Genomic DNA, 13,828 nt, shown 5'->3' with positions numbered 1-13,828 from the left:
GGAGGTTTTAGTTGCCCTGTTAGTATTTGGATTTTCATAATTTCTCTTAAGAATTTAGAAGGCAACATCAAAACCTTTAGCTTGGGGAATTCATAAGCAGGAAAATGATTAATATAATTTTAGATATATTTGTAGAAGATGCAGAACTTGCTGTGGGAACTGATAATTTAATTAGATTCTGGTTTACATGATTCATACACCTAATATTCTGAGTACTATATTAAAAAATAAATACAACTTAATTTTTCATAGGGCATTGCTTCGCTTTGCTATACAAGCAAACACTTGATTACTGGTAAGGCACAACTTTGATTGGCTGTAAAAAAATAGGATCTCGTTGTACTGTGAAATAACTTTCAAATACAGCTAAACAATACAGTCTGCATATACATAAATACATGAAATCCCCAGGGAAAAAATATACATATTTGGGAATTTTACTTTGAATCTCACAAATCATATGAAGTCTTGAATACCAGTAACTTAAACAGGAAGGAAAAAAAAAAAAAAGGTGCTTCATAAACTATTTATAATACATATTTCTTAAAATGTTACCTTTCAGTTTTGCACCAAGATTTAATGCAACTGGCATGAGACTTTCAAGTAAAGTCTCACTCATATCTCTAGGCTACATACTGTGATCAACAAAAGTGCTGGCTTTATCATTTTCATAGATATGAGTCAGCTGTAGTTTTGTGGTAGTCAATGTAATTACACCAGTGAAAGTAAGAGAATCAGGCCCATATTTATTAAGTAGAATAGAAATATTTCTTTATAGGTTCAGGAGACACTTAATACATGTTTGGATGTATCTGATACGCAGTGAAAACCAGTTTTCTCCTGGACTGACTGCATAATTTAAAATGTATATGCCCTGAGTATCTATAAAGTCTAATGTAAAACAAGTTTGCTCTATTTGTGGGTACTGTGAAGGTCAAAAGGATTTTATAGACTTTTTTTCTTATTTAAACAGTGCTTCAGTGATCCAACTCTGCAGATTGTTAAAACCCTGTAGCTACCTGCAACTAAGCAAAACACTCACAATTTACAATAAATACAGTGGCAGAGAATCATAAATCTGGGTATACAGAAGTTTAAGACTTAAGAATCTAAGAAAAAGAATTCTTTGCCATAAGAGGCAATATTTATATGTATATGTTTTCTATACAAAGCCAAAATCACTCCCCTACCAGTTGCCTCTGGAAACCACGATGAATGTTATGTGAGCCAGCTCTTGCAAATGGGAAGCAGTATTTATTATAACCTTTTAGAGCCAATTCCATCCAAACTGGTGTCCCTGAAGAACCCCAGCTACCGGTTTTTGTGTTGGGAAAGAAAGAGATGTGCAGCAGGTATGCTGTAAAACCACACATGCAGGGAATCACTTCTGTGCTGAATCACGTGGCAGAGCACTGGGAGGAAGCCGTCGTGCAGAGGCTGAAGTTGGGCTGCTACTGCTAGGAACTAACTTCACGATGATGTAAAACTGCCATGAAGAGGAAGCTGAGAGGTACATCCCTAATGGACCCATTTCACAGAACTTCTCCTTTGTTAAATGCCCATTGCCACTGCAGCTGGAATCTGCCCACATCAGGTTGGTTTTCTGCTTCAGAAGTGGGTGCCAGGGTGCAGCTGCAAAACAAAATGTTGCATGGTGAAGCTGTCCCTTATTTTCTGAGAAGCCATATCAACTGAAAAGGTTTCTTCCAGCAAGTGTCAGGATTTTTTATTTCATTAGAAGGTTCAATGGGATTCAGTACATTTATGGTACATTATTACACTGTAATTGTTTTCCATTTCCAGATACAAGCCTGAGAGACCTATGTTTATAAAATTTAAAGCACCCTCTATCAATCCAGAAGTATTTTGGCACTGAGAACATTTAGAGCAGCTTGGCTTTCTTTTGCCCTGTGTCTTTTCCTGTCTTATACTCCTCATTAGAGTGGACGGAGAATGCAACCAGATTGCAGGGGTGACATTTTGCATGTGCATAGGGCAGTTGACAATAAAAAAGGCAATATAGATCTGTACTGAGCATATGTGGATTTTTTCCCAGTGTTGTATGGTTGGTTCAGCTTCATAGACTGATGATTTTGTCTTTGTTTTCAAAAAGCTAGAAGTATCTTGAAGCTATTTAGCCATTAAATTTCCTCAGTACATATATGCATACACAGATAATATAACTAGAAGACAATGAAAAGAATGGCACAGCTTGATTTCTTATTTCTTTTGCTGAATTGTTTCAAGTTCTCTTCTTGGAGGAAGATGTGTTTCTAATAGTTCCAGTTGGAATATACAAAGCTAATGATGTACATTGCTAATGTACAAAACAGATTTCCTATTACAAGAAGCCTTAGACAATAAACATATAATGAGTCCGCAAGTAATTTCTCACTAAAAGCTAACAGTTCCAGAGTCCTTGACCTAAGTGTGGGATTTTTTTTATCAAGATAGCCAAAACCATCACAAGTACATAAATTGAGAAAGGGCATAATGGCTATTTCAATATGTCCAGAAAACTATTCAGTTTCATGAATGCAATCTACAGGAAGATCAGCCAAGGTTATCACCAGATGTTCCTTGTCCCACATGCCACAAATTGATTGTATTGTAATTAATTCAGCTGAAAAGTCTTTCTGTGAGAACCGTCTCTTCAGCACAATTTCAAGCTTGGTCTCTAATACCACAAATCATTTCAGATTTCTTAAAACATCCTAGACAAATGTGAAACTCTGTAGTTAGGGCATGCTAAAAAATACTTACAAAAATGCATTTAAATAGCATTAAAGGAGTATATTCTCAAAGCAGTTATGATTAAAGCTAGATCTTTGTGGTTCAGAGACTTATGCAAGTGTAACAGAGAGGCTTAGGGCCATATTCAGTAAACTGTTTGCCCTAGGCCATACTGCAAGTTCAGAGATACAGCAGAAATTTGAACTCAGGTTTCTGCACTAAACCACAGTAGTATTTATCCAGTAAGCCATCCATAATATGAACAAATAAGAAAATCAATATTTCCCAAGATATTTTACAGCTCATCTTCCATTTTTTTATGGCATATCAGACCAAAGACCTGCTATAATCTTGTTGCGAAGAAAGATGCTTTTAGTTATTTAAAGTTTGAGATCCATTTAAAAATGAATTTGATTAAAGTCAGATACTCACAGGCATGGAATTAAGATATAAATAAAACAGAACATACTTTATTGTAATATACCATTTAATTTTGCTGAGATATTTGCAGAAAGAACACATTGAAATCTGCCTCCAAACTACTCTAAACCTAATTCTGGACAATACAAGCCTGAGACAAAATGAGGTGTGTTAGAAATTATGGTTCTGGTTTTCAGAGGTATTGGCCGAAGCCTATATTTAACTTCAGGTAGAATCGTGTTCAGCATGTCTGAAAATTGGGCCCTAAATTAAAGATAAGTGTTTTTACCTGGGTAACATTCCTTAAGTACCACCCACAAATTATGTAGTGATAGTTCTTCCCATGGGAAAATTGTCTTCTGGATTATTTTAAGACAAAAGCACAGGCCAATGTCAGACCTCTTACTAGCTGCATACTGATGCAAGGAGGGGAAGGAAGGATTTATTTGGAATCTCCTAATTGACCTCAGTGGAATTGGGCCTGGAACCATTAAAACATTTATGAAAAGCAGTTATGGAGCATGAACAGTACTCAATCTAAAACATTAATGTCTAGGTAATATTAAAAGTAATTTGTTTAAAAATAGCAGGGAAGGGAGGAGCAGGAGCCTGGCTGTATTAGGGACTAAATTCCTCCAACTTTCTGTTGATCTTTATTGTAATTTTTTAAACAGTTGCGGAGACAGAAGTTGCTGGTTTTCTTCAGGCTTCTCCTTCCCTGATACTGTCCTGAGTGTCAGCAATACTCCTCATTTTCAATTCAGTCCTGTATTATTCTGATTTTTAGACTAATGTGCCAACATTTCTCAGGAGTGACGTAGGCAGTTAAAAGCATTAAAACAAATATGCCTCCAAAACTAATGTGGTTTGCAGGAAGTGAGTGTGATGTATCAAAAGCCAGAGGGTATGTTCAGAAGAGGGAGATTCAATTCCAGGGTGTCACAAAATGTTCTCCATCACTGCAGCATGGCAGAAACCTTTTCTTAATGCTATGATAGATGCTCTAAATATGCCACTTACTCAGAGTTATTGGATATGGGAACATGCAAATCCACCAATAATGCAAGAGCTGATGCTTTATGAAGGGCACAGCTACCAGAAAGGTAACTGCCTCCCTAAGGGTTTAACAGTAGCTGAGCAATGCCATGGTGCCTTGGGTATGAGCCTCTGCTCATGTTCATTACTCTTGGTAAGAGAGGGGATTTACCTCCAAGAAATATCCTTACACTAGGCCTCCTACAGCAGCTGTTCAGGTGATTCCTAGTCCAAACAGACGCTGTTAGTGTTCGATCTGACAAGTGCCCACGTGAAAGCTGCCTTGCAAAAGTTAACCCAGTCAGCAGGGTGAAATTGGAAGGTGTAAAGCAAAATTGAACAATACAATGGGTAGGAGCTGCCTGTGACCCTCCCCGTCCAGGACATCTTCGCTGCAGCTCCCAGAGTGCTGACTTCTCCTGTGGTCCCTTATGATTTATTTCCAAGACCTCCAGGGATGAACAATGGCCATGTGCACCTTTACCTTTGAACACATGAATGTTGTCCCTTCAATCAGAAGACCACATAGTCACCCTAGAACCATAAAAAATGCACTCTAACTTAATTATGTAGCAGCCCACCTTTTGACCAGAAAAGATCTGCAGGAGTATGTGACGCCAATGCTTATTTTCTCTCCTGTTCTTGCAGGGACATAGCAGCAATGTGCTTGAGTCATCTCACCCGGAGCCGTGACTGCTCCTGTCCAAAGGCTGCCCATGTCAGAAGTCAACGCCTCACCGTTTGTCCTGGCCACTCGCCACAGCCCTCCCTGCCTGCCTTCGGCTACCTGCAATTTTTCACAGAATTATTTGAGACAAGCAATTTTGCAGATGAAAGGTGAAGCACTTCAGTTTGAAATTTTTATTTCAATGTCTCCTGAAAGGCACAGTCTGAACACTTCTTGTCCTTGGGTCTAATTTGCTTTCCCTGCTCGAGCTATGTCTCATGGAGACTTCTGCAGCTTTTTTCTCAGACAAGTCACATTTTAATCAAATACAACTACTTTATTTTCTTGTTTACATTTTTACATTTCAGGGGAAAAAAAAAAAAAAAAGATTTTTGGGTGATGAATATTTTAAGTAAACAAAATCTCCACTAAAAAATAACTGATTAACATTGCTCAACTAGACCTACTTTTTATTTTTTAAGGTATGTTCCTAGTAAGGAATCTTTGATGCAGTCAGCAAGACTTCTCTTCTGCCTAGAAGACCTACTGATATATAGCCAAACAGAGAGCAGAGAAAAAAATCCACTCTTGTATGTCACTGGACTCTCAATCTATTTTATGAGCCTTAAACACTAAAACTCTTTGCACGGTAGAAATTTCAGAAGACCTAGGAACTCCATTTTTTCTCCTTATGTGGCTTTTCTACACCTGAAGTTTTACTTTTCATGAATATTTTTAACCAGCACAAACCTTTTTACACTCTTTCTTTACATCTATCCTTTGTCAAGGAAGAAAGAAGCAATCCTGTGAATCAGATCCCATGTGCATAATCACACAACTACGTGAACTAATCACATCCATAAAAAGCATTCGGTTCAAACATTGCTGGATAGGGAATGCTTAGCCTTAAAAATTATGCTGTTTGGACTAGCAACGTTGAATACATCTTATGAGCAATCCATCTGCACCAGTACTTTTTTTTTTTTTTCCAACTTAAATCAAGGGACCTGAGCAACCTGACAGTGTCTATAATAAGCCTGCTGATTACTTCACCTTTTGTAACATTTGGGCTTTTTTTGTTTGTTTGTTTCATATTCCTGTCATACTAAGATGCAGATGGTTAAAATGTTTTCAAAAATTATCAGATCTTGACTGGCAACTAGGGTATTTAGAACAGTAACCTCAAACAAGTTTGTAATGGGCTTCCAATTAGTTAGCCAGCATCCATCCATTACCCATCATGAGCAATATAAGGCTGAAGGGCTGGACTTGCCACTTAGCCCAGGAGGACTTGTTCCCATCACAGATTTGCCACCCTTGTTTTTAGCCACTGTGTCATGGCCAGGCCTGGTGGCTTAGCATGCAGGTGGAGGGGTGGTGGTAGACTGCAGGGTAGTAGGGGATGAAGGGTGGTGGGCACAAGGGCATTCTGGGGACAAGGGCAACAACCTGGGGACAGAGGGAACATGGAGTATGTAGGAAACACCAGGCGGTGAGGATGGAGTGGGGACACGGAGATGCTGGGGACATCAGGGGGTAAGGATATGGGAGACACAAGGGGTGTGTGGGGACACAAAGTGATGAGGATGCAGGGATCCAGGCAGTGAGGACATGGGGAGGTGTGGGACACCGGGCGGTGAGGACTCCGGGGACACCGGGACGCCGGGGTGGAATGTTGTCTTTTGAACCCTGGCACATTCCGCCTGGCACCTAGTTGTCACCGGTGGCTGAAGACCTGCCTGGTGAGTGAGAGAGCCACCTGCCTCTATGCCACGCACAGATGGGGTCTATGTGGGGTCTGAGTTAACATGACTGGAACTTTTCTCTTAGTGGCATAGCCAGGTGTTAACAGTTTGTGAGGCAATGGAGAGGGTGCCTTGTTGTCAGAGGAAACGCACATCTCCTCCTCTATCACCTTCACCCCAACAGAGTTTACTAGGGAACAACCTTTCTTTTTCTTTACCTCACCCAAACTTACAGTCCAGCCTCAGCACTTTCCAGACACTACAATGGGTTTCTTCAAAGCATCTTCTCTCCTACCTACCCCAAATCCCTTGTTTCTTTCCATCACCTAAAATCAAACTCTTTACAACCCAGCCACCCCTATTCAGGGAGTTCATTCAGCATTATGGATCTTCTTAGGTACCTCTACCAATTACTCTCCAGTCTCTCCTCATCCAGAGCTTTTTTCATTTTCATAAGTCACTTAGGTTTAAAAAAGTCAGCCCTGAAGATCTAGGCGGAGAAGGGCCTTCTCTTTTTCATTTCACATTTGCTTCTATTTTTCAGCTTCTTTTCACTACCATTTAATTCTGACTATAACATTTTCCTCGAGGAAAAAGGCTTAATTATTGTTTAGCTGGATCTCCCTGGATCCTATTTCCAAATAAGTGCAGCATCAACAAGCCCCTAAATAGACACCAGGAAAGTTTACACGAGGGAGACACTGTGAATGAACCAGCGCCAGAGAAAGCCTTACTCAGAGCATGCACACTTAGACACTGCAGAGCCCAGCTACAAAGGCCCAGGAAACTCTGTTTCATCACTTCTGCTCCTCATCCAGCTACGTTCTTCATGCTCCTGCCATCTCCCCTTCCTATCTCTTTTCTTATTTCTCTGTTCTCTCTTCAGATCTTTGATGTGTCTCCCCTCTTACTGTATCCCTAGGCATTTCTGTTTTCTTTCTTTCCCCTTTTTGTTGCTTTAGCCCTGCTGCACTTTTTTCCCCATGATTGTTTTGCTCTGCTGTGCACTTTCAAGGCAGCAGATTAGTAAGTGGGAATAGGATGCAATGAATCATACATCTACATTTCACCTCAACTGCATAGCTAAAGTAGGAAAATGTAGATGCCATATACAAGTTGCACGTGGGGAAGCAAATGTGCAGAGGAAACATTAGGGCTGAAGCTACTGAAAAAGAAAAAAGAAAAAAAAAGCTTGGCTGGAGAGTAAATTTATTCACTTATCTGCAAAATGACATTTTGTGGCAATATGGCACATTTGTTCTGTTTTGAGATTTTTTTTATATTAGTTGCTTGATTAATTGTGCTGTTTTGTTTGGTGTTTCTTACTTGTCTCCCTCTGGTCTTGGGATTCTTTGGCGCATAAGAGGAGAAGTTGCCTGGTGTCTGTGAGGTTTACATCATTGTCTGTTCTGAAATGCCTGTTGAATCCTTGCAATGTCCCAGGTTGGCAACATGACTCCGACATCTCTTTTTCCATCAGCTCGGTCTTGTGGTCTGCAAATGTAAGAATTGTAGGGATTATTTGTTTGAGTTAGAAGTTGCAGAGACTTCATATTTTACTGCATTAAAAGCATTTGCAGAATTTCCTTGGAGAGCAATGTCAACAAGTTGCTCTGATTTAAGTGAGTTCAGCAATTTAGTCTCTTGACAAGTGAATAAGAACCTTACGCAAAACCCTTCTCTGAACCTGTTTTAGAGCTTTTTTCATTTACATCAGTGGAGTTCAGGTGCTGATAAGTATGAAGACACCTTCTCCAGTGGGCCAAGGTGGGAAGAAACTTCTGCTTACACTTGACAGTCTGAGATGCGAGTGGTAAATGCAAGGTTGCAGGGATAGAGATTTCCCTTTGAGACACCTTCCAGCAGGTTAAGTTTCTTCCGTTATAAAAATATTGGGCTGAAAGCATTCACAAGAGCTGAGCTGGAACTCCTATGCCAGGCTGTGCTGTAGAGCATTTAGGATGTATTTACCCTGAGTGCATCAAGGAGAGCCCTGGAACACCCCAGTGCACAGTCATGTGCTCAGCAAGCTCAAGTGCTTGGAGGCCGTCAGTGGTCCACCACCCAAGCTCTTTGCCAACATAGCTGCTCCTCAGTAGCCCCTGAGGCAAGAAAAGCTGGGCTGAGCTGGCCCAGCACCAGTTTTAGATGGGACTGAAACAGGGTAACTGCAGGAACCGTAACAGTGAGGAGCTGATTCCTAAATCTGCTGTGGCTCTGAGTAGGATTTCTGTCTCTGTGTCTCATTTCTGTAACACCATTTTACTGCAAAGCATACTTCTTTTCTCTGTTTTGTCTCTTCAAAAATGTATTTATTGTACGATGAATATGTAATAGGATAATACAGCCCTGATCTCAGATGGCACCATTTAATTTTATTTTAATGATAGTAATAAATGTACTAAGCACAAACAATGTGCTCAATGTAGAAGTAGATTTAATATATTTAACTGGATTTTGAAATTGCTTGTCCATGAACAGACACCCCTCCTTGTTCAGATCAGAAGTGGCATCTCAGAGGGTACTTTGGACGATGACAGAGTACCTGTCATCCTCGTACCAGGCTAAAGAAGAGAAGTAACATTAGGTATCCACTCCAGTCCTGTGAAAGGAATTTTTTTTAGATACTTGGATTTTATTTCATTATGTTTCTATTTCTTCATTTAATTTAATATTATGTTCCAAATCTATTTATCCAAATGCGTCTGTTTTATACTTGAGGAAATACAATCTGAAAAGAAAATGTAACTTTTTTCCAGTAAAGTTTGAAGAATGGAAGGCAACTAATTTGAAAATATTGCCACTTAATGTCATCTTCGTTGCTGATAAAACACATGGTAAAGCGTTTTCAGTAATCACCTCAAGAAAGAAAACAGAGCTTTCCTGAGCTAATGAATTGAGATATTTATTTATTTATAGGATGTTCATCATCATAATTCCTTTGTGTTTTACAAATATTAGTAAGTCAATCCATGCACCACTGAAAAGTGAAGTCTTATTAGCTCTGTGAGGCCCAGGAACCACATGGTCTGCCCATACTTACCACAGAGATGCATGTGAAGTATAATTAGAATGGGGAAAAATCGTCGCTATTATTACAGTATCCAAACAATAAAACCTCCCTCTCTCATTCAATATTGCTAACCTTAAACATTAAACATCCTCAGGCAGGCAACCAGCAACATCTAAACAGATTAGAATGATTTTATTATTTTTTTTAAGAAATACATTCTTTGATTTCTTTTCTTTTGGTTCCTGAGCCTTTACATGATACTTGAGTTATATTTCCAAGCCTTTTTCTGCAGCCATGTGGGCTAGAGACAATATTTTAAAATAAAAATTGAGATTGTCATCTAATTGCATACCTTCTAGAAGGCGAGTTGTAAGCAGCATGCTAAATAAGATGAGGTCTGTTGTATTTCAGTGTGGGCACACCACTCATTCTGTAGTTACATTGTTTACAGGAATTATAATACTGTAATACATTACATTAAGAATCAATAAATGAAGTATTTTATTAGATACATTCCCTTTATAGTGCCTATTTCTTAAACTATCTTTTTTTTTTTTTTTTTTTTTCCTGTGCACATTGGTAGCATTACCAGGATATCCATACCAAGGCTTGCAAAACTATTTAGGAAATATAGATGAAATATTGTGGCAATATTATTCAAATGCAACTAGAGACAAACCTTTTTTGGGCAGAGATTTCTGTACAGATGTAAGGCTGAGTCCTTCAAAGTGCTTGCATTGGTTTCTCTTTGCTCTGACAAAGTCACTGGAGCTTTTAGCAACTGATTGAAATGGTAAGTCAGGCCAACAATCAGGAGGCTCCAAGTATCACTGCTGTTTTGAAAGAATACACAGAAAATTCAATATGAACTGTATTGCTGCATTCAGCATTTCCTTATTACATCGTAAGCCCTGGCCCTGTAACTGCTTGTTTGTATGTCTAATGTTATGTGGCTCTGTGAGCCTACTCACTTCCATAAAATTAAGATGCTGCATGTGTGTGTTTGCAGGACCGTGACCATGAGGAATACTTGCTCAATGCAATAACTACCAGTTGAAAAACAAAATAAAAATCAACTCTAATTGTGCCCATTTAAATTCAAACATTGAAAAATAGTTTAAGTATGGTATTTCAGAATGTAAATTTTATAAAAAGTCTGAAGATTTTAGGATTCTGTTAGCTCTTTAGTCCCTCTGTAACGAGGCTATTACACAGCATCACTCCGATTGATGTTGAAAATAATGCAGCTGCAAGAGCAGCTGCAGCAAGATTTCACAGAAGCCAGGATGCAAAGCAGGCCCTGCTCAAAGTCCCTGGCTTTAGTTTTATTTTTTCTTCCTATTTATTTATTAGCTTAATTCCAGCATCCTCTAAAATGACACCTTACTGAGAATAACTGAGGGTTAGAGCTTTAATGGCTTTACTTAGCCTCACAAATGAAAAACCTGGAGTTTGCTGTCTTCTGCAATCCTGAGTCACTCCGACAGCAGCAAATGCTGCTTTTGCAAAATGAACAATTCGGGGTTGTTCAACATTAAGACACTAACAGTCAGGAAAACAGAGCATCAAAAAGAAGGAAAGATACATTGCAGTTAGGGATATGGGTATACAGGAGCATCTTTGTGCTTTTTGTATTTAAATGGATATTTATGCCTCTGGGCAGGAGGTGACAAACTGCTGGGCTGCCACCTCAAAATTTTTGGCTGCCATGTGGCTTGGAGGCAGGTACAGAGGATGGTGCAGGTCCAGCACCCATCCCTCTGTTTTCTTTTCACAACATATCGAGGGTATGAACACCAATTAATTGCAGCAGCAAAGTGCTGGTCCCTGGGCAAACCCAGATTTTGGTGATCTCAAAGGAATTTGTCACCATCCTCACCCTATTTCCTAATCCTCCACCTGGGAAGGACAACTGGCACCTTGGTTCTTCTTGGTTCTGTGAAATTAGGGAAAAAATAATGTTATATGATTTTGAAACAAAGTTTCACACATAATGTAAAAGCAAGATGAATAAGTCGCATCATTTGGTCTTCCATAGCCACCTTGTAAGACCTTCAGAAGAACCATTCCCAGAACCATTTACAGTAACAGACGATACAAAGAAGCCAAGCTTCATTCACCTTCCAAATCTGAGTGCACAGAAACCCATTAATTCAACAGATTGGGTTTCTGGCCAAAAGTAGCCTGTAGTCAGGACACACAGCAATTATAAACCCCTGCTTTGCTTTAAATCTAAATGTTGGAGCAACCAGAATGCCTTGGAAGATCCCTGCTAATGGCAAAGATCATACTGTGGTGTTCACATCCCAGGCATAGCCCTGCCAAACACTACAAACTTCTCCTGGCAAAATCAGCTGAATAAAAGGAACAGATACAGTTGTCTTTCAACTGACGTACCACGGTCAGTCACCTTCTTACAAGTTAGAATTCAGGTTGCAATATCATGCATCCATTGAAGCCTTGCGGAATTTTCTCAGGAAGGTCATAAAATAAAACAGTAGAGTAGCGAAACTTAAAGGTTACAAAAGCATGGGCTACGGAATCAGCATTACTCTGTGATAGCGCTGGCTTCAGTCCAGGTGTAGTTTATAGGAAATAAAGGCGAGAACCAACCACACATTTAATAAAATGAACAAAAACAGGTCAGAATCAATTGTTGGATCAGGATTTTTTTGCTGTTTCCCAGTGGCCCACAGCTGCCACTGGATTTCCCTTGGCTGTCACAGCTCTTATAAAGCTGTGTTGCTGCACATAAGCATGTCAGAGGTTTGCTCACACATCTCCAATGGGAAATTTGCACCTACAGTACTTACGCTGTGTACATTTCTGCTCATTGAGGGAAGGAAAAGAATCTCCCTGCCATTCTTGTGGCACTTCAAGGTTAAAATTCATATTGACAAAAATAATGCCGCAGAGGTAATAAACATTCACAGAGATTAAAACAGTTGAACAAAAGGCATTCTTTTTTTCCCACTGGAAAATGAAGACACCAAACTAAAAGAAGAATTTAAAACCAGAAGCCATACTAAGAACCTAAAAGGTGTCAAAGCGAAAGAACTGCCTTGAATGTTAATCTGAGCTATTTCAGCCAGTTCTTTTCCACAACCTTTTCTTTCCTGCTAACTTTTATGTTACAGCTCTATTGGCCGTACAAAGTTGGTGAATTGAAGCTCTGCCTGTCAGGAGCTCTCATCTCTGTGTGCTTTAGCTCTCAGTTGTTACTGGGTTTGCTTCAGCTGCCACTGTTAAACCATTACATGTCAAATTACAAAGCAATTAGGGGTGGCATGCATGGCTGTAATGCAAGGGTTAAAAAAGTTCCAGAAACCCTAACTCTAAATTTTCTAGGTTTGTAATGATGACTCTGGAAAGTATTAAAATACATTTTTAATGAATATAATCCTCAAATTACTGGCATGTGCTTCTCCTGGTGTCATGTAAGTTTTTTTAATCTTTCTGCCTTTCTCTTCTTCCTTCCTCCCAGGCTTCTTTTGCCTAGGAATACTTAAAATTCATTATTCCACACTGTGAGAAATGGAATAAGCATAACTTGACTATTTGCTAAAGCAGCTAGTGAAATCAGGAGGTGGATAGATAAACTCCGAGTGCTTTATCATAAATTCTGACCCTTAAATTTTGCCTAGGTCTGCGTGTGTATCTCAGAAGAAACCCCTTGGAGGTATACCATCAGTATAAGGCAACCACAGCACTGCTCTGCAGAGGATGGGTCACTGATAGCTGCCACCGTTGGGCCCTTAATCCAGAGCCAGGGAGGAACTGGCGCTGAGCTATGGCTAACTCTTTTAATATCTCTGCTTAATATCTCTGCCTCCCAGTGGGACCCATAGTATTTAATTACATATCTAATGGGAAATTCAGCCTCACCCTGTGAGCTCCTGTGCTCCCTCGGCTTCTCGTACATCGGAGAAGCACTGCACCTCACAGGACTGGTCCTGCCATGAAAATTAATTAGTTTATGCCTGAACAGGGCTTTCAACATACAGATCATTCTGTATGACAGAGTAGCATTGTATAACAGATGGAGATATTCAATTGAATTTTGGAGCCATAAGAAAATTGTTGTCTGTTATTTTTAATCAAGCTGACTCCAAGGCAGATTAGTCCCCGACGATGTCGCTTTGGCTATTTCAACAGTTCTTATTGCCACCAAAAAAAGTTTTTCACTCTTTCTTATCCTGTGCACCCTGGAGTTTT

Source organism: Anas acuta, chromosome 9 (assembly GCF_963932015.1).
Source record: "Anas acuta chromosome 9, bAnaAcu1.1, whole genome shotgun sequence".
Classification (NCBI taxonomy): Eukaryota; Metazoa; Chordata; class Aves; order Anseriformes; family Anatidae; genus Anas; species Anas acuta.
This window is presented reverse-complemented; position numbering follows the sequence as displayed.